The 13,310-nt window shown below is 41.0% G+C and overlaps 1 pseudogene; it reads right to left on the bottom strand.

Moving 5' to 3' along the window:
• Nucleotides 1-895: 895 nt before the first annotated feature.
• LOC115366284 (beta-1,3-galactosyltransferase 2-like) lies at nucleotides 896-2,899 on the bottom strand (annotated as a pseudogene).
• Nucleotides 2,900-13,310: the final 10,411 nt, after the last annotated feature.

Genomic DNA, 13,310 nt, shown 5'->3' with positions numbered 1-13,310 from the left:
AACAAAAAGAAAAAACAAAAGCCTCGTTTTGACCACAGGAACTTTCCCTAGGGGACTATAAGAACCTTTTGGAGGAGCTGCCTGTGTTTCGATCACAGGGACCAGGGTCTAAATTTAGTTCTGGGGCCATTACTCCACAAAAAGTCCCTGCATAGGGGACAATACTTCCTAAAAACCCAGAAACGTAGGAGCTTGGGATGACTGTTGCTGACTGCTCACACACAGACAGCGCAACTGCCTCAACTTATGTAGGCTTCATTTATAAAATGAGGACATACTCTAGCTTTGCTGTAGTTTAGGATGAGGGGAGGACATTTGTTTGTTTGTTTGACAATAACAACAAAATTAAAGTTAGGCTTTGCTGTCAGTTTCAGTGATGAGACAAAGAAAATGCTACTTTCTGCAAGGGGCTGAAGGAACCTTTTCTTTCTTGAAAAGGAGTCTCAGGGACTACTTTACCTGCATAATTTGGGTGGAGAACCACCTAAACAAGGAAGTAAAAAACAAAAGCAAAAACAAACAAACAAACAAACAAACAAACAAACAAAAACCTGAAAATGAGCAAAACACAAAGAAAATATTTTTTAACGAAATCTAATCTTAAATATATAGATATGATAATTATGTATATAGTTTTTTGACAATTTTGTAAACATTCTCTCACTTTTTTGTAATTTAACCACAAGCATTTAACCGTGAAAAAACTGACATCAATCCAAGTTTCACAGGGTTAAAGCAGTAGCGGCTGCCTGTCAAAGATAGAGACAAAACAGCATTGAAACTGGTCTCTGGAGTAGTCACCAAGTTCAGGATTCAAGATTCATTAAAGATTCCTTTTCTGTATCCTTTTTAAGTGAGTTTTTGCAGTCATTTATGCATTAGTTTGATAGGTGCATTAGGTGCATGCATTAGTTTGATAGGCCATCCATGCATTCCGCAGCTGTTGAGGGCTGTCCAGTATTGTAGTGATGACAGAGGTCCAGTAACAGCTAGTCCACCAGTACGGCAGCACCCCCTTAAATAAACTGCCCCGCGGGGGATCTGTCAGCTTAATTCCCAAGTATTTCATACACACTCCTAGGTACACATCTTCAATGTAAATGGCTTTAACATGCCTTGATGCTTTGATGATCTTTTTGGGTAAATCTAGTGAGAACACATAGCCCAGTCCCAGAGCATAATCTGGGTAGCAGAACTCAGGGAAAACCTCTTGGGGCAGAAACCACTTTGAGTTTGGATCTCGCAGAACAGGAGCACCTCTTGCTACCATCCCTGTCATATAGCCACGTCGAGGAGCTTTCAGAAGCATCTTGACAAGGTTGTGGACGTTGAGGAACATGTCCGAGTCAATTTTCATGGCGTAGGAGGCACTGGGGCAACGGAGGGCGAGCCATTCCAGCATGACCATGGTTTTAATGGTGAGATTTTGGTAACTGTCCAGGAAGTCACTCTGGAGAAGGTCGTGATGTTCCTGGCTTTCTTGCAGCACCTGCAAGGAGGGGAAATAAATTCAAAATCTTGCTGCATTAAAAAACAGAAAGTAGTCTGCTGACTAACTAACTGCACTATTCTCAACTGTGCTATGCAACAAGAACAAAATGTCTTAGACAGTTGCTGTAATCCTGCACTGCTACCATCTTTCCTTTCTGTGCTCTGATTGCCTTTTGATTCTTATCTTCTTTGAAGCATCTTGCACACAGAAGTGAGAAATACTGACCAATTTTCCAAAAACAAGACAAGAGAGAGATGATGAGGTAAATGTTCTCAGTTCTCAAGTTGAACTAAAGTTGTATAATTCAAACATTTATATTGACTTTACAATAAAAACAAATCAACTTTCCTGTTCCTGCAGTGGCTCTGCCCTATCGCCCTCTTTGGTCAGTCCCAGCATGAAGTAATGGCTAACCACTTGGCCCAACACTGTGGTTTCTCCACCCCAGGTGCTGCGGATCGCATCCCGGGCCTTCCTGTCCTGGGGGGCCACTGGGATCATAAGAACCAAGAACGGGTGTTCTTGCTGACATTTATCCGGTTCATCCAATATAAAATGGTATGGATGTGGGTACGCCACAAAGTACCGCTCTGCCTGTGAAGGGTCCAATGGTGATATCTGTGCAAGCATAGAGACACAAGTGTGTATTAAGTATCTGAAGTAAAACCTCGTGTTTTTTCTTTTTTTTTTTTTGTGACTGTTGCTCCTGTTTTAATGTCATTAAGAGTTTTCTGGTTGAGTCATCTGCAGGGTAAGATAAACTTCACATGAAAAGATGGTAGGTGTAAAAAGCCCTGTGCTGGCACTTCAGAGAACTTAAAGTTGTTAGCATTGTGGACAATTTTCAATTCCACATCTTATCATACAGTCAGTAATTGTATGACCTGTGACTGATAAAGGCAAATCACAGAGTATTGTTTTGTTGCTAGGAAGTACAAATTTTAAGTAATCAGATATTGATATATTTCCTGTTGAAATAGGATGCTTGGACGGGACATGGCACAGGGAAGGATCATTCATAAGTGCGAACCAACAGGATATCAGTTTGGGAGAGTTTTTTTTTGAAGGGATGGGTGGATGAGCAAATTTTAATTTGAACTCGAAAGTTGAAGTCATGTGAAGTCACTTCATGGGGACTTTAAGTGCTAAGTATGAAAGTGTTTACTGCTGGTGACTCTACAGTGTCATATGGATTTCATAGCCAAGGTAAAAGCTCTGACACATTTCTGACACACTGGCAGTTAAATGTCTAAGTTGGGTCAATTAGCTGAATGTGGTCTTTTTCATTTCAAAATGAAATAATTTAACATGGAAGCCAATGGATATACTTACACCAGTGACTTGTGTATTGTTGTATTTCATTGTCCTCCAAAGGTTCACAGGTAAGTACAGTTGGGGGTATGAATTGTAGATAACTAATATCAGTGTCCCCATCAGGAGCAACACCAAAAAACAATACCATTGTCTATCTCTTTTCCATTTTTCCCTGCCAAGACAAAAGCAGAAATAGAGATTGTTTAATACCCGACAACTGTACATTAGAAGCACTTGACTGTCCATTTTTGGACTGACAAACACTCATCACTCATTTACGGTTCAGTTACTGCCTTCTCTTGATGATACTGCCTCTGCTTTGACCAGTAACATAGACAACAGTTATCATTAATCAAGATTTATATTGGGAGCAATGTAAATATGCCATTGTTCATCACTGGCATGCAAACAACTCTGTGTGCTTTAAGCTTACCAACAGACCTAATTACTGTAAAGTGCTGCTCATGGGGAAAAAAAAAAAAAAAAAACATCAAGAGATGCTATAATGACCACAATAACAACTGCATCTGAAACCCTGACAGCCTCACTGCGCTTTCATTTTGCTCTACTGGTTCCTGAACACTACCAGCCAGTGGGGGTTGGGTCAGTGAGCCATACACACAGGCAGCAGAGCATTGATGGTTATCCTTTAGCTGAGCATTTCCGTCAACCTATATTCATACAAGCAGCATTTTTTTTTTTTTTAAATTTGACAGTTACAATGGAGAGAGACCGCTCGCATTTATCCGGCAAGCCACTGGGGCACCCAACAAGCAGCATTTCTGATGGTCTTGAGTGGACTGACTTTCCAAGTTCCAAGTTGCTTTTGTTGTGTTTGTTTTCAAAAATGCCTCTATTAATTTGGTTATGTGTGAACACAATGGAGTTAAGTCACATGTTAAGTAGGGTAAACCACCTACAGCAGGGGTAGTCCACCACATGCCTCTCAGAGAGCCAAGAGTCTTCATTCCAATCAAAAACTGATTGGTTCCTCCTTGAAGGTGAGGTAATCACTGAAATCACCTGGTGCAGTTTTTGGTTGGAATGGAAAATCTACCCTGCGTTCCAAATCGCATACTTATACTTTTTACTTTTAGTAGGTACTGCAGCTGCCCTTACAAAGTATGTAGTTTAGTATGAAATATGCATGCATATGCATACTATTGGGACACACTACATATATCATCCCTGAAGTCCGGCCCTCTCGCTCACTTCCGCCGCCGTCCGTAGCGGCAAATTTGAATGTTGTTGTCAAAATGCCGGTGCTGTTTCACACTGCGCTGTCCTCTGTCATACTTCTGATCTTGTCGCTTCTGCTGTCACTGAGCGAGTTTTGTGAGATATGTGCGTTTTGTTGTCGTCCGTATGTGGGCGTGGCTTGTACATGCAGCTCAGTCAGTGCGACGTAACGTCCGCTGCACAAAGGATTGTGGGTCAGCATGGCCAGAGCAGCATGCTGAAATCCATACTGCGAAATCTGACCGGATATAGTAGAACATCCTGGTACTCTTGGCATACTGCATCTGACATACTATGTATTGGGACACACTAAATCTTTTTTTTCCCTAGTAAATAGTATGATAGTATGAGTATTGGAACGCAGGGCTAGACTCTTGGCTCTCTATGGTTGACCGCCCCTGAACTACAGTGTTGACATAACACAATACATGGTGTATTTCCTGGTATGTCTCTCCGCAGTGGACGGTGCTGGTTTTGGGATGTCTGAACAAGCACGTTCATCAAAATGGGAGCAAGAATGAAGGTCCCTGGCTCCAGTGTTATTTATTTATTTTTTTGGGTGTCTAGTCTGTATCAAATGATGGCTGCTCTCAGGATCTAGTGATTTTTTTTTTGGAACTCTGTTCCAAATTAGCATAATATATCCCAACACTTCACATCAACTGACGGTGCACCTTGTTTGTTAGCTAATGTTAGCATTTGCTACCTGGCCAGCTGCCAGTGTTTGGGCCTGTTTGGTGAGATGATGCCCTGCGAGGCAGTGGCCCAGAGCCGGCAGAGCTCCTAAGCAAGTGCCCTCGGCACACTTGAATGCACAGATGTGAACAAAGAACACATAACGGCACTTAGAGATTATGAAATTCTGGAGGAGGTGGTCCACAAGGTTGAAGTGTGTGCCTTGCAAATAAGCCTGAAAATGCTAGACACCACCGCAAGAGTGAGCAGAACCCCAGCTGGTTTTCGTCAAACACGGTACCAGAGGCAGCAGCGCACGATGCAGCAACAGTGACTGACATGAGGTTTACGCTGCTGTTGATGTGGAAGGGATGGTTTGTGTAGAGAGCATGTGACGAGCCAACCTGATCTCACAGAAATCCGTGAAATGAGCACGACCTCTTAACAACGCATTGCGTGCTCCTGGCACATAACCTGTTATAATTACGTCTGGCCACCACAGAAACAGCGTCCACTGAAAGTCAATTAGGATCCGTGTCGTATGGCCACCACGCAAACGCTGTCCACTGAAAGTCAATTTCACGTGGGTGGTAGTTCATAGATCCCGGAAGTGCAAATTTAATCAAAATAAAATAATAAAATAAAAAATAAAAAATCGCCAGTTTTCTAGACTAGACCTACCATATTGACCCGCATAAAAGACGACCCTGATTTTAAGATGACCCCTCTTTTTCAAGACCATTTTTTGGAAAATAGGCTACTTTTTATATGGACAAAATCTTGTTTGAATAAAAAAGCCACCGGCCTGCATCAGGCGGGTCGGTCGCGGCACCGGCTGGTACCGCGCCCACCCGGTCAGGTCTGCGGGATCTGACAGGTGAGTGGTCAGTGCCGCGGTCGGCCCGCCTGGTGCTATGGCCGGTAGGAGTAGTATCTAACATGGAAGGGCGCAAGCCAGTAATTTCGACTAGGGCGGCACATAGGCAGAACCGCCACTGTATAGTTTATAATGTCATCATTTTCATATTTTTCTAGTCCACAAAAATCACATTTTAAGCCATTTTGAAATCAATGAACGAAATTTTATTTTAATCTGAAAAACACCGGCGTTACCAAGGCAACGCGCTTCATGCTACCTGGTGACTCCCGGCTTCTCGGCTTCAAAGACGTCACGCCGTGGGTGGTGGTTCATAGATCCCGGAAGTGCAAATTTAATCGGTATTCTGAAAAAAAGGTCTGATTATTAGCCATAACGTTGTAACCACCCAAGGCAGACTTACCACGAGCTATGAGGATGTGTAACGATGGCATGTGTCCACAAGTCCCGTATAATATCAACTTTATTTTAAGAAAACACGTTTTATTTGCGATATCATATCACGGAGAAGCACTACATTGCCCATAATCCTAGTGTTTATCAGCGACGTGTCTGAATCGACAGCTTTCATCAATAAAGTCAATAAAATCTAATCAAGTGCATGAAAGTTGATAATGTGCTGATATGTTACGCCATTGAACACAACCCTTTCAGTCAGCAAAACAGAGCGGGTGGACAAACCGTCGGAACACGTCAAAAATAGCACTAAAGATTTATATAGTCTATATATATATTTTTTTTTCATAACACATCTTTACTCGTGGTATAAACATAGGCTACATGTTAAGGTTATGCTTTTGCTGTTGAAAAACTACCGTATGTATGGTTTTTAAACCTAAATTCACAATGTTTATCCTAACCCGGAAGAGGGGTACCAGAACTACAATTCGTGCAGAGTTGCAACACACAGAGCTTTCCTGCGCCATAGCTTTTGTAGTTCTAACATGTTATGTCTATTATATGAAGTGGTGATCACTAATTTTGCAATCTTAATCAAAGTTTTTGGGTGTGGGAAGAACGCCTGAATGGTCAGATTTTAATTTTTTTTTTCTTAAGATAGTGAAATCATGTTTTTTCCATGTTTTGACACTAGTCGGTGGCGCCCCCTATTGGTTTGCCATCGGACATGATAGTAGAGGTCAAGAGCTTTCCAAAAATGTTGACCCCATGTCTGTGCCATTTTTTGTTGCTGCACTGTAAGCCTTTAAAAGTGTCTCAGGTGCAAGGTTCTAAGGGCACTTGTGGGGAGCAGGAACTGCCCACTGGTCTCACACTGAGATATGTTACTCCATAGGTCAAGACCTTTCAAACGATGTCTTCATTGTTGTTCTGTGACAAAGTTTGATTTTCATCATGCTCCAAGTCAAGGCTGTCTCAGGTATACATCTGCAGACCTCTTTTAGGGCCAAGCTTGATAAAATCAGTCAAACTTCTTTAAGGGGGTATGTAATGGCCAAATTTATTTAGAATATTGATGTTAGTCATATACACAGTCATACTTTTCAATTTGGACCATTTCAAAGCTTTTTTTCCCCATAAAATACTCAATGTTTCATATTTCAGATTTTCCCATTAACTTAATATGGCCACCTGAGACACTTTTAAAGGCTTACAGTGCAGCAACAAAAAATGGCACAGACATGGGGTCAACATTTTTGGAAAGCTCTTGACCTCTACTATCATGTCCGATGGCAAACCAATAGGGGGCGCCACCGACTAGTGTCAAAACATGGAAAAAACATGATTTCACTATCTTAAGAAAAAAAAAATTAAAATCTGACCATTCAGGCGTTCTTCCCACACCCAAAAACTTTGATTAAGATTGCAAAATTAGTGATCACCACTTCATATAATAGACATAACATGTTAGAACTACAAAAGCTATGGCGCAGGAAAGCTCTGTGTGTTGCAACTCTGCACGAATTGTAGTTCTGGTACCCCTCTTCCGGGTTAGGATAAACATTGTGAATTTAGGTTTAAAAACCATACATACGGTAGTTTTTCAACAGCAAAAGCATAACCTTAACATGTAGCCTATGTTTATACCACGAGTAAAGATGTGTTATGAAAAAAAAAAAATATATATAGACTATATAAATCTTTAGTGCTATTTTTGACGTGTTCCGACGGTTTGTCCACCCGCTCTGTTTCGCTGACTGAAAGGGTTGTGTTCAATGGCGTAACATATCAGCACATTATCAACTTTCATGCACTTGATTAGATTTTATTGACTTTATTGATGAAAGCTGTCGATTCAGACACGTCGCTGATAAACACTAGGATTATGGGTAATGTAGTGCTTCTCCGTGATATGATATCGCAAATAAAACGTGTTTTCTTAAAATAAAGTTGATATTATACGGGACTTGTGGACACATGCCATCGTTACACATCCTCATAGCTCGTGGTAAGTCTGCCTTGGGTGGTTACAACGTTATGGCTAATAATCAGACCTTTTTTTCAGAATACCGATTAAATTTGCACTTCCGGGATCTATGAACCACCACCCACGGCGTGACGTCTTTGAAGCCGAGAAGCCGGGAGTCACCAGGTAGCATGAAGCGCGTTGCCTTGGTAACGCCGGTGTTTTTCAGATTAAAATAAAATTTCGTTCATTGATTTCAAAATGGCTTAAAATGTGATTTTTGTGGACTAGAAAAATATGAAAATGATGACATTATAAACTATACAGTGGCGGTTCTGCCTATGTGCCGCCCTAGGCGAAATTACTGGCTTGCGCCCTTCCATGTTAGATACTACTCCTACCGGCCATAGCACCAGGCGGGCCGACCGCGGCACTGACCGCTCACCTGTCAGATCCCGCAGACCTGACCGGGTGGGCGCGGTACCAGCCGGTGCCGCGGCCGACCCGCCTGATGCAGGCCGGTGGCTTTTTTATTCAAACAAGATTTTGTCCATATAAAAAGTAGCCTATTTTCCAAAAAATGGTCTTGAAAAAGAGGGGTCATCTTAAAATCAGGGTCGTCTTTTATGCGGGTCAATATGGTAGGTCTAGTCTAGAAAACTGGCGATTTTTTATTTTTTATTTTATTATTTTATTTTGATTAAATTTGCACTTCCGGGATCTATGAACTACCACCCACGTGAAATTGACTTTCAGTGGACAGCGTTTGCGTGGTGGCCATACGACACGGATCCTAATTGACTTTCAGTGGACGCTGTTTCTGTGGTGGCCAGACGTAATTATAACAGGTTATGTGCCAGGAGCACGCAATGCGTTGTTAAGAGGTCGTGCTCACTTCACGGATTTCTGTGAGATCAGGTTGGACGAGCAGTGGCTATGGGATTTTCACAAAAAAGCATTTGCTCAGATTTGTAAATACATTGCAAGCACAAGGCTATGGCATAATAATACACAAGGCCAAAAGGCATGCCAGGCCCCATGACGGACAAAACTGGCATCGTCCCTTTAGATTTGATTTATCTCCTACTCCAGCACCCTCAAGTTAAATCATCTTCCCACAGCCCCTCCTGGGTTAATATGCTCACCATACACACTCTGTTTTCCAGCTTTAAGAAATTACAAAATCACAACAGTCATGAGAGGAAATTTGTGGCTTCAAAAAGGCAATTTCGTCACATCCTGTTTTAACGATTCTTTTTTTTTTGGCATTTCTGCTTTATTTGACAGCCACAGTAGAGATAGACAGGAAAGAGAGAGGGAATGACATGCAGCAAAGGACCTGAGGTTGGACTTGAACCCCAGTCGCTGCGATCGGGACCAAGCCCTGGTACATGGTGTGCACGCTTTGCTGGTGAGCCACCGGGGCGACCCTTACATCCTGTTCTTTAATAGAGGCTTAATTAATTAAATTCAGTTGGTAATACCAGCTGGGCATCGAGCGAGCAAAACTCTGGATTTCAGTTACAGTAAAAAGGTAGCTCTTTTGGTTGGAAATAACAGATGTTACATCTAGTGGTATTCACTTTGTTCCTTTAACATGTTTACCCATGTTAGTAATGTTTGTCAGAAAGCACATTGTGTTCAAAATGATTAGACCAATGAGGACGTTCAGCAAACAATTCTGATCAAAAACTACAGCCTTCAAAGAGTTAGAGTCCAAATCTGTGTGTATTTCTATGGTTATGTTCAGGAGATTGAAATGAAATAACTGAGAAAATGTCACTGTTTCGCTGTTTACTGGCAGTCATGCACTGGTTTTCCACCCACCACTCCTTTCCCACCACTCCTTTTTTGAAATCTCTTTTGGTTTTAGTGACTGGAAAATTAGATTAACCCTTTGGTGCATAGCAGTCACTACAGTGGACAGCTTAAAAGGCAGTTTAAAAGTCATTTTCTCCTAAATGTAATGGTTTCTATGGCAGAATTGCATATCAGCTGTTAGAATGCTCTCTGCTGCTCCCTCCACTGAGGTTTATGCAGAGACTGTCAGTACTTGTTGCTGAAAACATATTAACACTAGTAGAATGACATGGTAATACCAGTCCTGCATCCTGAAAGAAGTATGGAGACTCACAGAAATATTCATGGCCTAAAAAGTGTAAAAGCACATAAGAAAAAAATCTAGACTCAGGCTTTCATTCATGCATGAAAGGGTTAATCATCCAAAAAATAGGCCAAACAATCTTGATTCCTTTATCATTATAGCACTGTACACCAGAAAATAATATGCACTTTTCTTGTTCAAACCTGAACAACCTTTATAACATTATGACCACACTATCATCTGTTGCATCGGTTTAGTGCTGAATAAAGACATCTGTCCTAATTCAAATTTCTGCATCATAACACACATGCTGTCATCATTACTTATGACTGAACAAGTAATTCATTATTTAATAATCTATAGACAAAACTAATACAATTATCATCACATTCATGAATAACATTGGACAGAGATGCGATTTTACTCTATCAACTTTGACCAGCTTGACCGGCATTTGAACACAACATTCATCTGTTTTGAATTAACTAAATTTAAAATATACAACTATAAAGCATAAACTTTATATACTTATTCATATTTAGACTCACCATTTGGTTGAAAGGTTTTCCAGCATTTTCTAAAGGCAGAGAGGTTGAGAGTTACGACAAGCTTTCATACAGTGGATAGAATGAGGATCTTGTGTGTCTGTCAGCATCGTGGTTTGTGGTCAACTATGTTGAACATGCATCACGGAGTGACACACACACACACACACACACAGAGAAACAAAAAAAAAAAACAATTAACTCAAAGATCAGATCGGTGCAAAACATATTAATACATCTCAAAAATCATCTGCACAGTAGCTTGAATAATAATTTGAATACAGATGTGGATGTAGGATGTGTCCCAAAATAGCCTAACAAATGTTTTGTTTAAGGCTGGACCTGTGCAAGTGGAAGTATCATCAGTCACAGTAACATAAGAACCTCAGCTCATTTTCATTTCCAAACTGAAATCATCCTTTTTGTTGCACCATTGAGCATATCATGAGCGAGAGGAAAGTCTCTTTCTTATTTCCTCTTCTAAGTGTTTTTATTTAAATACCTGCTTCACACAAATTGCACACATTTACTGACTTTTTCAACTGTTACTGTTACTGCACTGATTGTAATTCACCTGGTAAACTGGTTTGCACTCAAACCTGTGTGCAAAACATGAAGTTGGAATTTGCCATTACAGTAAGGGTGCTCTTCCTAGGTACTCTCTGGTCTGATAAGCTTTTATTTTCATAGCATCTTCCACTTGACTGAGTAGTCTCTATGACATGACTGACTGTAAACACAGACACTAAAGAAATACTCTTTGCTTCTTTGTGTAGGATATTTTGGTTTCCCCCTCTCAGCATAAATTTGCACCAAAAGAGACAAAAGTCCAGTTTTCTCTTATGAATTTGTAGCAGCAGAACTGGGGCATCTCGGGCATCTCGATCAGGGTGGAAAGCTTGATCACTTTCTACTGCTGGGTTGCAGGTTCAAATATAAGATCAAATGTGTTGTTTTAAGTATGGCCCGATGTCCCTCCAGATTTTCATTATCCATTGTCTTTTCAGTTTTTCATCAACTGGGAAGTAGTGAAATTACAACAGCTTGTTAGATTCTCTACATTTATACAACGTGCAGCCTGGAACACGGCAGTACCCCATCATAACAGCATTTGAGCCTCCCACCCAGAGGAATATGGTCTACAGGAATGCATATGTCCAACTTATAAGTGTGAACTGAACCAGTGTGCTGCAGACAAGAGCAAGCATGATCAGGACACATGACTTGCAAAGCTGTTAGTCAGCCTTTGCAAGGGAAAACCCTACTCCCTTGGTCATTTCACTGGTGGTGACAGTTGAGGGACATCTTGATGGTTCAATGGACTTGAAGTTGAAATACTCAGTTCTTTCAAGACAGCATAGTGTATTGTATAGTGTACCCGACTCATCTCCTCAGTCGGTCAAGTTCACCCCAACACATGCCACTCATCACAATGAGCTGAATTCTGATGGTTAAGTCTGCAGCTTGCGTTATACGAAACATAGCGTGCTGGCTGACATTGTACTCGTCAAGCTATATTTCTGTGCTGTTTCTCAGCCCTTTCATCTCCGCTGGAATGGAACTACCTACCCTTATCAGCAGATGAGGAAGTAACCTACAGTATTATATCGCCTCTTGGCTATCAGTTCTGCTTGGATGGTTTGAGATGCATGTTTCTTCAGAAACCTGTGGCATTAGATTGAACATTCCTCCTACGACTCTCTCTCTCTCTCTCTCTCTCTCTCTCTCTCTCTCTCTCTCTGTCTTTATCTCATTCTGTCACTCTTTCTCACATGTACACATATTCCCCACAAAATTACTCACTGCCATGTCAGCATTATGTATTCAATTTTCGCTGCATGTTCACTTCTGTGTATGAGGGTGGTATTTGTGTGTACTTGTATGAGTGTACAAGTATATTCATACTCTCTGATCGCAGAAAGAGTTTGTGTGTGTTACTGTACATTATGTCTGTGTGTGTGTGCTGAGGCAGTGGCAGTGTAAACATTGAAGTAGGCTTGTAACTAGCAGGGATGGAAGGATGGTAAGCACTTAAGGATGATTGTGATGCACTGCAAGTGAGACCTTATAAGTTTACAACACTACATTTCAGAGGGGGAAATGTACTTTTTACTGTGCTGCATTTATCTAATGGCTGCAGTTGCTTGGCAGAGTAAGCTTTTACATGGAAAAAAAACTTCAAAAGTGATACATTGTACAGTAAAAGTGCAAACCAGCCATCAGTATATGGAGACATTAGGGCTACAACATTAAAATTAAATTAAAAAGCTAAAACAGGTTAATGCATGAATAACTTAACACCCTGAAAGGAACCATTTCTTCACTACTTTGACTTTTCATACTTAAGTACATTTTACTGCACTTACAGACTTTTAAGCTTATGAATGCAAGACTTCCAATGGCAAATATATTCCATAAAGCAACTGCTACTTTTAATTACCATATGTACAGGATTTGAGTACTATTCCCTCTTCTTGGGCTGGAGGGTCCCCAGATCAGTCAGAAAAGAGAGGAGAAATGCTTCATTTACCACAGAGGTGTCCCAAGTTGCTGCTGCAGTGTAGCTGCTCAGGGGAGACCAGGGCTAATTGCTTTATTTGTCCTGTTAACCGAAATACGTGGATGGGCTTTTTGGATCCAATTCAATTCAATTCAATTCAATTCAATTCAATTCAATTCAATTCAATTCAATTCAATTC

The sequence above is a fragment of the Myripristis murdjan genome, chromosome 10 (assembly GCF_902150065.1).
Source record: "Myripristis murdjan chromosome 10, fMyrMur1.1, whole genome shotgun sequence".
NCBI lineage: Eukaryota > Metazoa > Chordata > Actinopteri > Holocentriformes > Holocentridae > Myripristis > Myripristis murdjan.
The sequence above is the reverse complement of the archived record's forward strand: the minus strand, read 5'-3'. Positions and strand labels throughout refer to the sequence as shown.